Raw genomic sequence first — 19,823 nt, 5'->3', positions numbered from 1 at the left:
ATGTTCACGTTTTTCGGCGCTATATGTTATCTGCATTACGGCCGAGTTGAAAACGAGACGTATGTCTGTGTTATTTGCGTTTTGTGTGTTGTAAATTACTTCCTAATGTGGAAGTTCTGGGAGTCTTATTACGCAAGGAGTGCGAACGTAAACATAAACACGTGTGTCTGAAATTTTGAATTACCCATAATACCCTTTACGACTGATAAGTGGGCTACACGGCCTGTGTGAATCAGCTACCGTACGTTGCGACGCTCTTCCGTGCGGTAGACGGATGCATGGTGTGCGTTTATTTCTGTACTGTTGTAAAAACCATTTGTTTATTCACTCAACACAAATGTACGGCTTCTTCGCCGCAGTACATTTTAGTTAGGCGGTGATGCATACTAAAAGTGGGAGGGGCCGCTATCAGCCAGCATAGTATGTCCACTTAGGCGACCTGAGAGGCGGCATGTGAGCGAGTGTATAATTAAAGAACTCTTATTATGTCCAGTGACAGTGGCCCCTTTTCACTTTTAGTATGCTTCACCGCAGTACATCGCTTAGGCTTCACCGCGAAATATTAGTGTTTTGCGAGAAAGATAATCGTAAAAAGCCTGATTAGGCAACGTGTCTTTTGTAGCTTGCTACACCGCAATACAGGGGTGTGAATAAGCATCGTGCAGTAAAGCATACTGAGAGTGGAAAGGGCACATAGGTTTACACTGTGCTCATTATTTTGAATTGTGACATAATTTGCAAGTGCATCTGTACTCGCGGTAAGCTTCATTGACAATTCTTTGTACATTACAAATTCATATTGCAGGGAAGCTTACTAAAGCTCATTCGCCATTATGGTACATGTTATTCACCTTCAATGCAGGAGCACAATGCGGATTCTTGCCCCTGCTTTTGGCTGGACTGCACATGCTCTTAGAGAATTGATTCATTTCATTGATTCGTTCTTTGATTAAGCGCGAGACCTAGCAATGGGTAGCCCAAATACAGATTTGAGAAAACCAAAACTAATTCAGCAGTAAGGAGCTAAAGGGTTGTTTTGGTGTAGACCAGTGGCCAAGTCCGGATATGAAAGAGGAGGAAGAAAAGCCGAGTCTTTCCACTTCAACACTGGGAGGCACAACTCCTACAAATAATTACGACTCTTACTTATTTGACTTTTTTAAGGAGATTACCGACTTGCATTGGCAAGTGTTTACTTCAACAAACACTGCATTAAGCAAGCTTCCCGTGCATATTTCACCAGCTACTGCATCATTGTTTCACATTATGAGTGAAACTGCAATTTTCCTTATGCCACAACTTGCCCAATATTGTGTTTTGCAGTAGGATGTTAGCAGTGATATTAAGGCACTTAAATACTTATGAATAGCAGTAGCGAGAAAAAAAATAAAAGTAAGAAAGCAGTGGCTTTTTGTGTGTAGACTATGCATACACCTGGTGTTCTTATGGTCATTTTTGCCCTATCTGCTAAACCATTCTAAACAAGAAAAGTTTATACACAATTATTTTATACACAGACTACAACTAAACCACAGGTATCGTTGGTAAGCAAAGTATACTTATTCGGTGACATTTTCTGCAGCCCTGCTATTGGGCTTTCCTTCCTTCCTTTTCAGCTGTGCAGGTTCATTAAGAAGTGATGAGACAGTTTGACAATTTTAATCGTTGAAAGACTTCGCAAAACCTTCTTCGGGTTTTTCTTATTTTCAGAATCTGCACATTGCATTTTAAGGCGTGTTTTCTGTGTTTGTTGCTTTTTCTTTATGGGTAGGGCATGTCAACATTTTTTACACCATGTCAAGTATGTGGTGCCATAGATTGTTCTTAGACGGAGTCTTGCCCTTTCATTCTGTACAATATGATGTCGGTTTTTTGTGTCCAAGGCTGTTTTACATTTGAGTGTGATTGTAGCATTTTGCTGTTTTGCCTCTGTCACCCAAGCTTGAAAGATTGCTACCCACTGGTGGTGGCATGACACATGTGACATTTGCAATATATGGCCACCATAAATATAATAAATAGAAGTTAATTCAAGAATAGTGCCTTTGCATGGTGGTGCAGCCATAAATTGTGGCTATAAGGTACCTGCGGTGCAGGTATCACTGCTTGTGCAGAATAAAGTGCAACTCTACTACTTTCAAACATCATTGTTATCTGCATTTGTATAGCTCCAGTTCTTGAGAACAACACACACCTGGTGGGAGAGTAGCTTGCATCTGCAGTTGGGGCCAATGAATAGCCAAATTTCTGCCTGTTTTCATGTTATTAGCATGTTAGTAAAGGCAGTCGTTTTTATAGTGACCTGTTTGTCCACTGTAGAAGCTGCTGCAGGGTGTCAGGATCTTGTACACATCTTCAGCTTTGCAGGGGACACAGCATCTGGCACATAGTTTGTCACAGGCCATGTCTTTGGGGCAAGTTGAGTTGACCCACTTGCAGAGGGAGAACCAAGCTTGTTGGATATGATGATGATGTAAACCGCCTGTACACTCAGTGCCCTTCTTTCATTTTGTGTGACATATGTGGTTATAGCAACCCTTGTTTTATGCACTTCTTGTCCGGCAGCAGTCTTTTGCATTTGAAACACTCGGCATAGCTTTCAGCAGATTGGACAGGAATAACACTGAAAAACCAGCAGATGTTAATCATTGCACTTATCATGCGAAGCTTCGTACAGTATGATGAGGGCGTAAATAAATGAGGGTGTTCCTCAAGGCCTTGTAGCATACGTCACGAGTTTGGAGCAACATGATGTATAGCACTTTTTTGATCGCATGCTATAGGTTTAGCAGGTGTGGCCATGGTTGAAGTGCAGTGCAAGGTCAAGAAAACAGATATCTATGAGCAGCATCCTGGTAAAGGAGACTCTGGGAAAACTAGTGGGAAGCCTGTTGAACATATGGTTGACCCACTTGCTGGCTCCATCAGCCAAAGTATGATAAAGAGAAGTCATCAACACATCAGAAGGTTTTTACATATAAACACTGTGCTAAGGTCATAACATGCCAACAAGTCTTAGTGCGCAGGCTGTGCACGACCAACCACATATGCCTTCTGTGCGGACATTGCTTATTGCATTGCTTATTGTAACTAACCAGGATGGAGTGGACAAAAAAAGAACAGCAGCTCCATTAATTTGGTTTCACTGGTATCGACAGTGTTTTGTAAGTGTACATTGCCATACTCCCCAATGCCTTCTTGGGTGACATTAGCAAGGACCAGCTTGAGGCAAGGGGTAATAGACGTCTTTACAAGCTAAAAATGCATGCATGGAGAGCACATTGTGTCCAAAAAGTAGGCACTTCACAGGGGCACTGGAGAAGGAACAGATTATTAACAGTGGACAAAGACAAGCTACTAACACTAAACACTCTTGCCATGTAATGACCTCTGAAACAATCCCTCTTAAAGAGGAAATCATCTTTGTGTACCGTAAAGAGGGCAGATGGGCAAAGCCCCTTCAGCAATGCTGCCAGCTTCAAAAGCCCACTTTGCACGTCCTGAATACTTCCTTCTTACGACTTTGCTTGGTGCAAGCATTCTACTGTCCAAAAGCTGTCATTGAGAGCACTGTTGATTTGGTGGCAATATAGTTCAGAAGCAATTGCAACAAACCCTTCCTAGTCGGCCTGGATGCTCACGGTGCTTATGAAGCAGCACCACGAGGCAAGCAAGGTGAACGGATGCGTCCAAGCCCTTGTTCCTTTATCGCACTGTTCTGTTAGTAAAAACCATGAGACTTGAACCAACATGCTCAAGTTCGGCACTCACGTGGTTACTGCAGAGGATCTATAAAAAGCACAAAAACAGAAAACTCAAGGGAAGGGATAAAGCACCATTTAACACTTAGTATTGCTGCAGCCCGCCCCCTTCTTTTATTTTGTCTGGTCATGCTACATCCTTTTACTATAGATAGGCATGAACTTGGGCGATGTCCCCAATCAGTGTCCAATTTTTATATATACACTATGTACTGGTTCAAAGAGGCTTGAAACACTGCAATGGAAGCTTTTAGTAGAAAAGGTGCCTGGAAGAAAAAAAAAAGATGTGCTGCAACCATCTCGGCAACATCTTGTCCCCTTAATAAAAATTGTGCTTCCATATCAACTTGAGCCCTCCAGTTTACAGTAAAGTACCAGTGCACTTATGAACAACTAATCAATTCTCAAAGAGCATGTGCAGTCGAGCCAAATCGTGGGCATGAAACCACATTGTGCTCCTCCATTGAAGGTGAATAATGTTACAAAATGGTGAATGTGCTTTAGTAAGCTACCCTGCAATATGAATTTGTAATGTACAAAGAATTGTCAATGAAGCTTACCACAAGTACAGATGCGTTTGCAAATTATGTCACAATTGAAAATAATGAGCACAGTGTAAACCTATGTGCCCTTTCCACTCTTAGTATGCTTTACTGCACGACTCTTATTTACACCCCTGTATTGCGGTGTAGCAAGCTACGAAAGAAACGTTGCATAATAAGGCTTTTTACGATTATCTTTCTCGCAAAACACGTAATATTTCGCGGTGAAGCGTACTAAAAGTGAAAAGGGGCCACTGTCACTGGACATAATAAGAGTTCTTTAATTATACACTCGCGCACCCGCCGCCTCTCAGGTCGCCTAAGTGGACATACTATGCTGGCTGATAACAGCCCCCTCCCACTTTTAGTATACTTCACCGCCTAACTAAAATGTACTGCGGCGAAGAAGCCGTACATTTGTATTCAGTCAATAAACAAATGGTTTTTACAACAGTACAGAAATAAACGCACACCATGCATCCGTCTACCGCACGGAAGAGCGTCGCAACGTACGGTAGCGGATTCACACAGGCCGTGTAGCCCACTTATCAGTCGTAAAGGGTATTATGGGTAATTCAAAATTTCAGACACACGTGTTTATGTTTACGTTCGCACTCCTTGCGTAATAAGACTCCCAGAACTTTCACAGCACAAAACAATTTACAACACATAAACACAAAGAACACAGGCATATGTATTGCTTTGAACTCGGCCGTCATGCAAATGACATAGCGCGGGAAAACGTGAACATGCTGTGTTAGCGTCGTAAACTTCATACGTAAACTTCATACTAGGCAAGGAGCTAGCACAACACAATCCCGCGACAGCCGCTAATGAGACCAAGATGGGAGCACATGTCTGTGAACGCGCAAGCGGAGCCCCTAAGCCACTCTGCTCCTCCGCTGCACGGCTGCACCACTCGTTTCAAGCACAGCACACCAAACACACATTCAGCGCTGAACAGTGGGCGGTCGACGCATTTACATGACTTGCAGCGAGCAGCACAGCACACCCCTCGATGTCCGTTAAGCAAAGTCGGACACGGCGACGCCACATCGCGGTTCGCAGAACTTTGCTGCCGTAGCGCTAGGCCACTTCGATATTTCAATTGTCACCACCGCCGGGTTCTCAAGAAAGGACGGGTCACACAACGCAGATTCTGTACTGCCAGAACTCACCGAGGCGAAAGACGCACTGCCGCACCGCCACTACTCACGGCTTTCCGCCAAGTAACACACAACCTACAACCAACACACAAGCAACGCACGTACAATCACATGAGCAATTTTCAACAACGCGCGGTTGAGAGAACGATCACGCTGAGGTCGAACACGCCAAGGCGTCGCTCGGCGCCAGCATCGCGCCTTCTCAAAAATCCCTAAACGATGCTGTCCCTAGGCACCTAGGATCAGGTCACGTGAGGGATTTTTGTACGACAAATAGACGCACGCGTGGTTGCGAGAGAGAAATGTGGGGACTTTAGGTGCTCAAAATTTCTCGTCGTTTAGGTACTATGGGGAAGAAAACCGTTTGCTCCGTTTGTCCCTAGCCGAGCTTGCAGCACAGAATCGACAGGATGCGTGGCCGGCAAGGCGAAAAAGCCGCGTCCGAGGTGAGTTTGTTGCTATTTTGTTAAGACGGTAGCATATTAAATTTTATAGTCGCAAGAGGATACGTTTGGAAGTGAGGTGTCTTCTCGGATGACTTTAGTGGCAAAGCATTACGTCGTGCCGATGCATTGTTCATTAGTGTCGTTGATCAAGGTCAGCATACCACACACTTCAGGGGAATCGCGGGAACGAAAACAGTTTATGAATTAACTGCCGTGCCGATGCACTAGTTCTTAATGTAACTGAGAATACAGCACACTTGGAGGTTCGTGGGAATGGAAATCTTGTACTCTGTATGTGTAAGTACTAAAACTTGCGTCGCCATGCAATCTGAGCCGTAGTTCGTTGTGAGAGCTGTACAGCCACACTGGCAAAACACTACCCCTGCGGATGAATACGGAAGAAATGTATGCTAAAGAAAAATGATCGTCATGAAAGTTCATAGCAGTAGACCTTTGTGAAAGCTGTACAGTAACACTGATATTGGCTAGTTAATAATCCCGGCTGTTACACTGTCTAGCTCATATAAGGGCGCTCTATGTGAGCAAAACAAGGGCTCAGGTCGCTACAACCGCATGCGAAATAGCTCTGAATGCCTGCCAGTACACTTGTTCGGCGTCTCCGTGCTTGTACTGCGACAGGAGACGTGACGGCAAGTGGGCACGTATATCACAGTGGCCGCTTTCCACTATTGGTATACTTTGCCGCAATACAATGCGCATGCTTCTTTGCGCGACACTGTTGCCCTGCAGCGAAGCTGGCTTTAGGCAAACGGCATTATGCAACGCTCGAGCCATGTTGTCTGTCACTGCGGATAGAAAACGCATACACGTTCAAGCTATTTGAGCTGCATCATTTTGTCGATGTTTAACCCTCTGTACTAAATGAAGAGGATAACGTACGCCTGTGTGGGTGATTTAAAACATTGATAAAAAGCCTGGTAACATGTGCAGTCAGTAAAAAAAAATGCAATTCAGTGATGACCCTCTGGAGGTGGATCCGCACCTATATAAGCACAGCCGGCTCATCAGTCACAAAGTAGGAGCTGAAGAGAAATTTTTAATGCTCATTACACGACATTGACAGCGATTCATTTGTGGTCAGCCAGTGACAAACGCATCGCACGATACAGTGAGACTTCGTTTAATCTGCAATGCTTATGTGGCGAACAGGAGAGCAAAAGGTGAAAACAATGTTTTCATAGAAGGCAAGTCATCCATGTAGTGAAATTGCATTTATCGTTGGTGTAGTGTTGATGCACTTTCTGAAGTCCAACATTTAATGCAGCTTAGTTTCCGTTGGTGCAAGTGTTTCTACTTGAAACATCCAAAATATGATTTATCAAATCAGGTTGCCGTCTTGTAATTTTTGAAATTTTCCTCTGGTCTTAAGTCTTTTCTGAATCTGAAAGAGCTGGCTGATTGTACATTTAATCTCGAGATAGTTCACACACTTCCAGCAGCACAGGTTACCACACTTTGTTGAGTGCAGATGAGCACTGCAAATTCAATCATTTTGATGAGGCACCGATCTAATGCCGCTCACGCTTGCCACAACACTTTTTCAACTTGTACTGTACTTGTTTCTTCCACCTTCCATTTACAGCACCAGGGCTAAGGCACAACAGCAAAAACATTTCTAGCGGAAAATGCTTGCTCCTTGGCATCTGATCTCCCCATTCATTTGCTACTTTCTTCAAATTTTTCTTTTTATTTGATGCTCTTGCCTTCACACACTGTCAGACTTCTCCTTCATGCGTTTCCTTAATACTCCTTCTGTCTGCTTCTTGCTCGACATACCGTGCATGCCTTCAGTCATGTCCAATTGATCGATGCAGTCTTGTCCTTTTGTCTCTCTCCTCCAGACCTGCAGCTTTCGACCACTCCCCAGCATTATTTTGCTTCTTTTTGTGATAGTGCCTGGCTATCTGTTGCTGATGCCACACATTCACTTTGCAATGGTTTATTAGACCACATACATAAATTAGTAGCTGTATAAAACCTCGACCCTCCAGCACTACCACAAAATTCATGCAGAAGTGGAAACACAGATTACACTTCATTCCTCACCACAGCTTACTATGTCTGCATCAAAGCTTGATATTACCTACACGTCTGCACTGTCTTTGTGTCTTCCTTTGTAGCTGTAGGTCACTGCATGAGCAGAAAAAGATTTTGTTACTTAAATGTTCATGTGTTTAAGTAGGCAATGTAGTGTACTTGATTTTCACAATGCTTAACTCAATTGGAGGTGTGCCTGCACTATAACATGCACCAACTGAACAGCATATTCAAGCAAGAAAATTGCTAGCCTATCACAGTTAGGTTGAGTCATTTGAATGAAAGTTGGGACAGTTTTTGTATGGGATGGCTGATGGCATTCAGGCTCATCATGTCAACCTCAAAGTGGAAGCAAAAACGCAGTACATGTATAAAAGATGAGCAGTTTTATTGGATTGTGGTGCCTTACATGCACCTCACTTCAAGCACAATGATGTCGTTGCGTGTCACCTGTGTCGATATGAAGCCACTGCAGCTGGTGAGCAATGTGCTTGCAGATGGCACTGGCTACATTCCTTTGGAAAGGCATCCTCATGTTGCACAATGTAGTGAAGATGAAGGCTTTTAAATTAATGTGTACTTTATTTTTATTTACTTCGCACCTACTGTTGCCAACACAAATAATGTCTCCTGGTAAGCAGAATGCCTGTGAACATTGCAAGGCACAGTGTCAGACAACCGTTCATAATCTTCAGCATAATACTGTAGAAGGCGGCCTTCTGGTTTGTATACATGAAAGCACCAGGAAAGCAAGCTAGATAGACTAAAGACTAGCTGACTTGACAGCTCTGTACAGCCTGTACTGCTTACAGAAAGCAAGTAACACTGGTTATGGGACCTATAGCAGCGGCATGCAAATAGAGGTTTGTATTGCCTGTAGTACGTATACATAGCCTTTCTTTGAAAAATATGTTTGGTCACTTTTCACTAACTTTACCTAGTCAGGACATGCATTATCACTTAAACTGCTTGGTCTTCAAATAAAACGAGCATTTTCTGCATAGTAACTTTTACTTACATGAAATATGTGGTGGTGTTGACCTGTAGAAGTGTACAGAATAGAATACATAAAGTCTTGAAGCACTTAAGCAGAATTTATAAACAGTGCTAAATTTAGGTGGACTGACAAACTGGACTGTACAACACAGATAATATAGGGCACTTGCAAGACAGTTTCTTGATGGCCTAGTTCCTAGAAGGTATTTAGAACGAAAACAGCGTCAACTGATTGGAAAAGGAAAGGGGACTGACACAGTGCTCACTTATGACTCAAGGTTTTCGTGTGTGTGTGCAGTAATATATACGAGGTGGGTTCAAAAAGAGACCGAACTTTTGAAATAGCATGCCAATCAGCAGAGGGAGCGCGCTGCGGCTACTGAGCGCATGTAGCGGCAGGTTTAGACAACAAACTGCCATTTGCCGCATTTCGCTCTGACCGTTAGTTGGCGAGCTACAGCCGCTGAAGTGAGCACATGAACAAGCTGCTCTTCGGATTGGTGCCAAAGTGACAATGAAGGAATTGGAAGAACAGTGTGTGTGTGTGAAGTTCTGCTACAAACTTGGGAAAACATTCAGAGACATTTCAGTTGCTTAGCCAAGCATACGGGGAGGACTATATGAGTAGCACGCAGTGCTAAGATTGGTTCTAGCGTTTTGAAGAGGGAAGAATGTTGGTCGGTGACGATCCCAAGCCTGGACAACCTTCCACATCCACAGATGATGACCACATCGAGAGAGTTCGAACTGTGATTCATGGAAATGGTTGTTTGACTGTTCGAGAAGTCGCTGATGAAGTGGGTATCAGCATAGGATCATGTCATGAAATTTTGAGTGACAAACTTGGGATGCGTAGTGTCAGTGCAAAATTTGTGCCACGTTTGTTGTCTGGTGCACAGAAGCAGACCCATGTTAAAATCAGCCAGGAAATGCTTGCCGCTGCCAATGACGATGAAAACTTTCTTAAGAACATCATAAGAGGCGATGAGACATGGGCTTATGCCTACAATGTTGAAACGAAAGTGCAGTCGTCGCAGTGGGTGGCCAAAGGTTCTCCTCATCCAAAAAAAAGCACGCATGAGTCGGTCAAAAATGAAGGTGATGTTGGTTGTGTTTTTTGACTGCAAAGGCATTGCCCATCAGGAATTTGTGCCACATGGTTAGATGGTAAACAAATAAGTTTGCCAGGGAACCCTAGCATGTTTGAGAGATTCTGTGTGCAGTAAGAGGCCTGAATTGTGGGAAAATCAGGCTTGAATGTTGCATCATGACAATGCCCTGGCTCACATGTCGCTCCTTGTTCGCAGCTACTTAGCGAAACACCACACTCCTTTTGTGCCCCACCCACCATATTCTCCGGACCTAGACCCTTTCCAAATCGTAGAGGAGATCCAGGACAATGCGAGAACAGACCTGCATGCCATTCCAGAAATTGCATTCCAGGAGGCTTTCCAAAAATGGAAGAAAAGATGGCAAGAGTGTATTGCCAGTAGAGGGGACTACTTTGAAGGGGACAGTACTTAAGATGTTGTACCATATGCAGCAAAGCTGTTATAGCAAAAGTTCGGTTTCTTTTTCAACACACCTCGTATGCACGGAAAGGATGAGGTTCAAGGCAGGTACAAGAACACACAATGTGAGGTCGAATGTAGAGTTTAATGTCCAAACCACAGCAGTAAGCTGGTAACCTTTAAATGGTAAGCAGAACAGTAATGCTACGGGAACTGTCATGCCCTTCATAATTGTAACAACTGTCGGAATGTTGAAGTGTCTTTTCAATGTCCCATTAATTTCCACTATTCTGATTCTAAATGGGCAAATGCACCTCCATTCGTTTACCATAATACATGTCAAGAGATCAACCCCACTAATGCGAGTTCTTTCTAGGTAGCTGAAGCAAAATTGCATTTCGTTCAGTCAGTATTGATGCAAGTTTTCAAACACACCTATCATGAAATAGCTCAGTTGTCCATCTTGAGCAAGACAGTTATTAGCTGGTATAATGTCAGAATTTGTTTATCATTTACTGGTAGACCTGCTGATGATAATGTAAGCAGAATGCTGCTGAGACCAATGAGAAAGTGTGAAAAAGAAAATAATTATTACATTGTTCCAGCCATCATTCCCTAAGGTGTCCACCCTGCCCCATCGTAAGCAATCACTTCACATCCCAGCATGCATATCTTGTGCATTTCTTTATTTCACTCTTTCTCTATTGTGTAGGACTGGCCATATTAGCTTAAAGCACTAGAAATCAATAACAATGACATCAGCATTGCCGCTGAGGAAAGACTGCAGTTAAAGAAAACAGAACAAGATCATACAAGGAAAGTAAGGAACACACACGAGCACCTATTCACAACTGGAAGTTTATTGGTGAAAAAGCAGGTACAACCCAAATTGATAAGGGAAAAAAATGTTCACGGAAAAACTGTACATGTGTAACAGAACCTTGTCGGTGCATAAAGAAAAAAAGACTAAATGTTAACCTCATCACCCAAAGGGTCCCTGAAACTATTTTAGTTGTGTGTTACCTACACGTACACAGTATCTCTTCTCGAATGGTTTCTCAAAAAAGCTTCATGTCACCATGCTATATAAAGAGCTGCAAATGGTTAAAAATTACCCTCTTCTAAAGCCTTTCCTCTCCAATGTCACTTTTATTCTATGTGGCCTTGGCTATGTCCTGCCTCATTGGACACGACATTGTACAGTGACAGTAGTGTTGGCTACTTGCAGTTTACTTGAACCTAGTGTGTCCCTGTGTCACTTAGAGATGCAGCTTTTTTTTGTTATTGTGGTGATGATGGCCTCAAAACGAAGTTTACATAGAGCGCTTATGTTTTGTACAGTGTGCAGTCGCGGTAACTTACTCTCTGCACTCACCTGCAGTACAAGAATATAGGTGCAATAGGTACAGTGCAAGTTTCTGCCACCACATGTACCCCTCTGCTGCTTTGCTTTGGTTGCTGTCGTCACTGTGCTATTGTTAAACATTATTGCATTCTTTTTCGCTCTTTGCCTGCACATCTACAGCCTGGCACATCTATAGCAAAGCCCTGCTTTTTTGGAGAAACTCTCTAATTCATACCTTCCCTACCACACACATACAAATGTACTATCGACCCAAAAAGTTAACGAATGAAGGGATCTCACAAAAAGCTGAATATCTCCGCAGCCTCAAAACGAAGCCTGGTATTCCCATTTCCAGCCTTTACTAGTATATGCGAACATTGTGATGTACGGTTTTACTGGCTACTTTTAAAGGCTGTTCGGATATTTAGCGTTTTCTGAGATCCCGTGGTCCGTAAACTTTTTTAGTCGATAGTATGTGTGTAGACAACAGTGGCAGACAATCTGCTATCTCAGGCAAGTCTACCACTGGACTCAAGAAACATCTACATGTCTTACATTAGTGTGTTTACTTTTACAGGTACATCAATTACTATGCCTTCATATCCTACTAAAAATAAGCTTAATGAGGAGGCTTGCTTTGTGTATTCTTAATGATGTGATGTGGGAAGCCAATACACTTCATGAAAAAAGATCACTTGTTCGTTCTACTAGAGGTGGCTCAAAACCTCGGGAGTGGTGCCTCTGTGACATCTAGCAATGGTGATGTTTAATACCTAATAATTACGCAATTGATGCAGAATACCTAAATTTTATTTCATCATTCATCATTAGTACAGAAGGAGGTCCCGAAGTTACAAAAACTGTCAGTGGGACCTATTAGTAGTTTAACAATATAGTAATTAATACATTATGGCAACATAGCAGTGATACACATCAGAATACATGAAGTTAATGAAGCAAGTAATCAAATACAAGGAAGGTGCTTACAAATACAAGCAAATGAAATAGATGCTGCGTATAAATAAATAAAAATGTAGTAATTAGCATGTTATGGAAACATAGGGATGATACATATCAAAGAACACAAGGTTAATGTACGAGATAATTAGAAACAAAAATATGCTTACAATATGCAAAGTACAAGTGAAATATATACTGTGCGACAAAAAACTTCAAATTTCTAAAAATAAGGAAGGAAAAAATAAAGACAATGGGATATGGAGAATAAAAGCGATACATTAGGCAAATACAGAAGCACTGGAAGTGGTAAAATAAATTTGTATATAATATATGTTCATAGTAATGAGTCTGTAGCCAGTAGTGTCGATAGTAAATATTTCTTCATATCTCTCTTGAATGTCAATGTTGCGCGGCAGGCTTTAAATGAGGTGGTTTAATTTAGTGTTTAATCGCCATAAAAGAGCAGTAAACATTGACAATTAGTGTTTATTTGAGGAAGGAAAGAATTGTTAGAGGAATATCTCGTATTGTTAGTGTTGGTAAGAGCAGATATATTAAATGCTGAACCCTTGATCATCACCAGTAGGTGCGCTACTGATGGTGCACTTGCACAAAACTCAAAATAATTTCAGAGCCCTGGAAACGAAGCTTTTTTTTTCCCTACTCGTCAGGTGTTTCACAATCTGCACTGATGGCGTTCTTCTCGAGTATGGCTGGAGTACGTATTTGTGCTGTGCAAATGTTCAAAATGTCAAATGTAAATCAAATAGTTGTTGACCATTTGACTTGTATTCAATTGGAGAACACGCAATTAGAAGTGATCAAATCTTCCTTTCTGTCAATAATTACACATACTGGAATCTTTAGGGAGAAAGTCAGGTGCATGTGGTGACCATTCTCAAAGGGAACTGCAGTTCCTGAGCGGACATATACAGCAGGTAGTTTTTTGCTTTGCTTAGTAATTTCTAGTCGCGCAGTAAGGATGCCTCACCTTTAGGCAGCCAACGGATTTGTTTTCTCAATTGAGGCTGTAAAAATTATCATTTGGACAATGTGAACATGTGATGTCATCTTGGTGCGGCAGATACTATCACCTTTCAGTCACTCTCATTTACAAACTTATCAGTTGGCCAGAAGCCTGGTTTGACTGGCATTACATGTGTCAAACAATCTAAAGAACATCTCTTCTAAAGCTTTCCGCGGTTTCTTTTCCACCTCTCGAGTTTCAAAACCCGCCATAATGCCTTTGGAATTGTGTGCTGCTAATCCCAAGGGCGCGGAATCAAATTCCGACTGCAGCAGCTGCATTTCCACGGGGAAGAAATGCAAGAACACCTGTTTACCATGCATTGAGTGCACATTGAAGAATTCCAGGTGGTCAAAATTAATCCGGAGTCCCCCACTATGGTGCGTCTCATAATCATGTCGTGGTTTTGCACATAAGACCCCAGACTCACCTCTTGTGTTCCCTGTAAGTAGCATTGGTTACACGCATTTAAGGCCATACTGCTCCACTCAAGGCCCATATGTAGTAGGGGTTTTCATATTCTGATATTTCTGGATAGAATTAAATATGGATACTTGACGAAACTGACCTATTGATTATTGAATAACAAATATGTTCACATTTCAGAGAAGTGTGGAGTATTTTTGAAAAAAGAAAGAAACTTTACATAGCAAGGGTGGACTTTTAACATTGTTGGTACAACATTTTTTTAGTGCTTAGCGTAGACAAGACAAGACAGACGAGAGAAGAGACACACAATTGGTACTTTCAACGATTTATTGGAAGTTGGATCACGGGTTTATACATGCAAGCATTTGCTAGCATTCTTGATAAACCTGGCCAGATTGATGTTATATTCCTGTATTGCCGACAGAAAAGCATTTGAGCTTGTTTGACACTCTAAACTAATTGAGAAGCTCGAAATCACAAATCTTTTGCCATACTTAATTGGCTGAATCTCTGCATACTTAACTAAGCACAAACAATTCGTCAGCATAAGCGATTGCCCTTCCCATGAAGTGCCAGTTACTTCCAGTGTTCCTCAAAGCAGCATGCTTGGCCTCTTATCATATTTAATATATATTAATGATATAGAAGTAGTCAGTCACCCCTTTTAAATAAAGTTGTTTGCTGATGATTGTTTTTTATTTAATGAAATACATTTCTGTGAGCCCAAACTTCTGTTATTTCAATCTCAAAATTGGCCTTCGTCAGGTAATTCGAACCTCACTGGTCAGATTCGCCCAAATACAGCTGTGTTATGCGCTGAAGCATATGCAACTTACTGTGGTGAAGCATACCAAGAATGGAAAAGGGCCACTGTCACAGGACATAGCACGTGTTCCTTGATTATACAGTCATGCAGTCTTCTGTCACAGTAGGAGCACCTAGCCACCTAATAAGCATACTGGCAGCCATTCAGAGCTGCTTCTTACGTTTCAGTGGTGATTTGAGTCCTTTTTTCACCTTCCATGCATGTCTCGTATATGAGACCATTAATGAAGCCTAGTACATGTTCTTTAAGTAAATGTGCCATGCACAGAGAAGTGGAAAACAATCGTGTTTTGGGAAAGCTAGCAAAAAGGAAGGCAGTAAGTTGAAAAAACTGCGATAAGCCGAGGAGATGTTAAAAGCCAACAAAAGAGGGTGAATATATCAAACTCTGAAGGCCTGCCCATACACCTATTAGGCGTCTTGGTGCTCATACTGTGACTGGAGACTGCACATGTGCATGTACGTAAATTAGGGAACACGTGCTGTCTTGCAACAATGGCACCTTTCCCTGCTTCGTATGGTTCTATGCATAACATGCCTGTATTGCAGTGAAGCTAACATTAAGAAAAATAGTAAACTGGGCGAGTTGGTAGCTGTTGATCGTTGCAGGTGTAGTGCTAAACTGAAATGCGACCAAAGTTAATTTTAATAGCAAATACTGCAAAGTGAAGCAATGGCATGTTTCAATGTTTTTTATACCTTTTGTTTAATTCGACCAGTCTCAATGGTCCCGTCAGGATCGAATTAACGGGCATGCCTCATTATCAGAACTGGTTTTGGCAAGTAAAACCCCAGAAAGATGATCAAATTAATGGAAGTCGACTGTATATATGGCTCATGAGTAGAGCCACACTGTCTAAAACAGGTACAACAAGAAAACACCAAGAAACCTAAATGATCCATTGCAAATGCAGTCAACTTTCATGGCATGCGCAAATAATCTAACTTTCTCACGGACAATGGTAGTGATAGTTTGCTGATACATTGGTCAGCGGCCGAGAGGATTTGCCCAGTTTATACTATTAATGTTACACACTTATGCTTATCCCTGTATATAACAGCGGTGTCATTTAGAAGAGGGCGACATGGACATGTATTGCAATGCAAAGCAAGAAAATCGTCACCTGATACACTATATTTCTGTGCTCTCTTAAGTGCTCATTAATGCATCTTCCGGTTTGGGCTATGTAGCATCTACCGCATGACAGTGGAATATGATAGACCACTCCTACAGCGCATCCGACGAACTCATCTTTGCGATTCTACCACAAACCGGCTTTTTCGTCCTTATTGGGTTAGTGGTTTTACACAAGGTGCTTAGCTTATTTGGAGCTGAAAAAACACCCGAACGTTACCTTGGCTTCCTATCTTTTTCAGGCTATGTGATATCTGGTGCATATACGGAATCACAGCGGTTTTCACCTGGTCACAGCTGCTAGCTCTTGCATTTGCACGGAGGCATCGTCTCGAACGTTCCTGTTTCAGCAGCCTTTCTGCCACCGACACCAACACGTGGTTAGGATAACCAGCCTCCTTAAGACTTGCAGCCTGTTGCTGGAAACTGGTTTTCATTAGGACGTTCTTGAAACACGTTAGTTACGAAGGGTGTAAGATTGGGTTTGTTGATAAATTATGCTTCAAAGTCAGGTTAACAGCGCAAAGCCACCAGAAGGGATAGAAGAGAGAACGGAGCGCTGACCTGTTTATTTTCTTTTCAGAAAGCATCGCTATTTATACAGTTACACAATAGCCCACCAACCATACTTAGAATGCCACGACGAAGCCACACAAAATTCAACATGGTGATAGCCCGAGGTGTCTGATCTCCTTGTCAGTGAGAGCGATAGAGGGGTGCTGATGCAACCATCCTTTAAACATAGAATTTCTCCCACTTTGATTATCTCACGTGTAACACGGTCTCCGTGTTTTGCAACGATAAAACATTTTTTGAATTTCGGCCTACATCCACATGCGCAGTAGTGGGCAGAAAGCCATCCCTATTAGTTAGTTATGCCCCTCTTCACCAAATTCAAATGGGCTGAATGAAATTGCAGAAGGGGTTTCTTAGCTCATGGACTGTAAGCCCAGCAAGTCCTACTATCAGTAAAGATGAACTGAAAGTCAAGAAACTGAAACGTATTGCACTTCAAAAGTCACTTCAAGAGGTCTCAAACACTCGCAAGAAATCTTAGACATCAGGACATTTTTCTAGAAAACTATTACTAGGGAAATCCAGAAACACTAAAAAATTGTGGACAAATCTAAAAGCTCGCTGAAAAACTGTTACTCCCGTGAGGTGGTCATATATGTGCCTATCTAATTGTGCTAAATACAGGTTGCTAAAGACGGGAGCCAGACACAACCCTATGCAAATGCCTTTCTTCTGCAGATTCAGCCTATTGTTCCACTGTGCGAAGGTTGACGACATGTAAAAACACCATAATTCTAAATACCCTTCTACTGAAACAACCTGCTTCCTGTGAAAACCTTACAGCGCCATATTTGTCAATACAATCCTCGACATATTGGATAAGGTCATTGAGCAGGATAGAATAATATAATTCTTTGACCTTAGCTGAGAAGGCCTTGAAGCCCTTTTTGCCGTGAAACCTAACAAAATCAAGGATTCGTCAGAACCTTTTACAAGAAACTGGTCATCAATCTCTTTAACGTTCAGCTTTGAAACCAGGTACAGGGCAGCTTGCTTCTGCCAGGTACCCCTTTCGGAAATTATGACCCGAAAAGGAACATCCTCCTTGTGCACTTACTAAAAATTACATCTCTGAGCTTTTCCTTAGTTTATCGAGATTCAACTTTCTGTAAATTTCACTTGGTTTTGCTGCTACTTTCATAAGTGATACATCCTTGCGCTCATTGAACACTGCAGAAATTGCTTGACTGGCTTTTTCCAAGAAACATTTAAAGGAAAAAACTGCAAAACCACCCTCTTTGTCAGCTGGTATGACACAATGAATTACTCTTCAGGTAAGACTACACATTTTACAGGTAACTTAGAAGGTTGGGGATTACATCATAACAGGGCATCTAAACCTTCCGAGTTCATCCTCACACCATCTTCTTGCGGGGCTCTTCTGGACACTTTACTTATGACGGACAGGGAAGTTCCGGTTTAGTCCAGCTGGTAGCTTGGGCAAATTTTGGACCGAGGCCAAGAACTTTGCACACACTGTTGGGAAGGATGAAACCTTCAGAAACGTAGACATCACTTGTTGCTTTCTGTCAATCCTTGTTCACGTGAGCCCGTAGTAGTCTTATTTGAGGTTGTGAAAGGAACTTGGTGACCTGATCAGCTAAGTGCAGGTGCCTCCACAGAAGATTCCTTGCAACGTACAGCTCATACTGATCAAACGTCTGCACGCTGAGATAATCTCTGTGGAGACACGCCTGCTGAAGTCGTTTAGCACATACAATCTTCAAAATTCTTTTTCCGTGACCGACATCCGAATGGTGCGAAACCAGTAAACAACGATTTTATATCTTGTGGAAGCTTCTTGTTATGAATACAGAACCTTAGGACACACGTGCTGCTAGCAGCCGTGGCAATGAGGGCAACAGTATGCCCAGAATCCCGAGGAACATATTGAAAAAAGCCTGTTGTACTAGAAATGAAATCGACAAGGGTGGCAATATGGGCTTGTTGGTCGGTCATCATGGAATGGTATCTGGGTAGTGCAGCAAAACACGGACACAATAAACGAAAGCTAGAACTACCTGTGAGGACATATGTATGCACAAGTGCATGGTTGAATAAACTCTCAGGTGTTTAATTTGTTTTCTTCTGTTGCTACTTTTTCTTGCATTTTGGTTGCTACATATATTGTAATTCCCGCAAAAAGCATCAGCTGGTAGTCAGCACTGTATTTTGCTATGCAATTTGTATTTTGTTATGCAATCTTAGCATCTCAGCGCGCGCCTGAAGGCGACATTGTTGCCTAGGCAAACTATCGCCGAAGTGGAACGTTTCAGAATACGTCCCCAAGTATGTGCACAAATACTTCACTGAAAAACATTTCAGGCGTATCTTTGCTTTGTTTTTACTCAAATTTCGCAGCAACACAGCATTTCTTTACTCCAAGTTATTTATGAATCACTAGATGTCATTATCTACGTCGTTCATACGTACTTTAGGCAGTCAAAACGGCACACCCACCTGCGAGCTTCTCCGATACCGACGTGTCTGTTATAAGGCGATGATATATATATTATTCTGGACAAATCGGGCGAAGCCAACATGCTAAGCATATAATGAACGATGAGTACCAACTAATGGTATCTTGTTTTGAAATCGAACTAGAACTGAAGCAAACGAAAACGCAGGTTAAGATTACGGTAGATTACGGTAGAGATTACGGTTACGGTAGTACTCATGTAGTGATTTCAATACCACTTTTCATCAGGCCTATAAGAAAGTGGCGGTCAGATGCAGCTGTATACCGATAAAGCATGTAGTTAAATTACAAATATTGCCCTTGCAACGAAGGTCGGCGCAAGCTGGCTGAGAGGGTTTGCTTACCTCCAGAGATGGCGCGTATACAAAGACACACACGCATCGATGCAGGACTTTCTAGAGGCTCCACAAATACTCACAGCATCTATTCAATGACATTGCGTTATGCATAACGGCACACGAAAGCTTCGAGACTCAGCTGCGTTAGTTAAGCCAACTTCGAAAAGTAAACAGGAAGCTGCCATGGCACTTTTTGCAGGAAGCAGGTGGCGCTTCGTGCATCAGAAAC

The 19,823-nt window shown here is 42.2% G+C and overlaps 1 long non-coding RNA gene across 1 annotated transcript; it reads right to left on the bottom strand.

Moving 5' to 3' along the window:
- Positions 1-14,551: 14,551 nt before the first annotated feature.
- Positions 14,552-19,766, bottom strand: LOC129386010 (uncharacterized). Its single transcript, XR_008613492.2, has 3 exons — positions 19,601-19,766; positions 18,097-18,253; positions 14,552-14,650 (listed from the first exon to the last, which is right to left on the bottom strand). It is a non-coding gene; the product is annotated as an uncharacterized lncRNA (long non-coding RNA).
- Between the last annotated feature and the right edge of the window lie 57 nt (positions 19,767-19,823).

This window comes from Dermacentor andersoni, chromosome 7 (assembly GCF_023375885.2).
Source record: "Dermacentor andersoni chromosome 7, qqDerAnde1_hic_scaffold, whole genome shotgun sequence".
Taxonomy (NCBI): domain Eukaryota; kingdom Metazoa; phylum Arthropoda; class Arachnida; order Ixodida; family Ixodidae; genus Dermacentor; species Dermacentor andersoni.
This window is presented reverse-complemented; position numbering and strand designations above follow the sequence as displayed.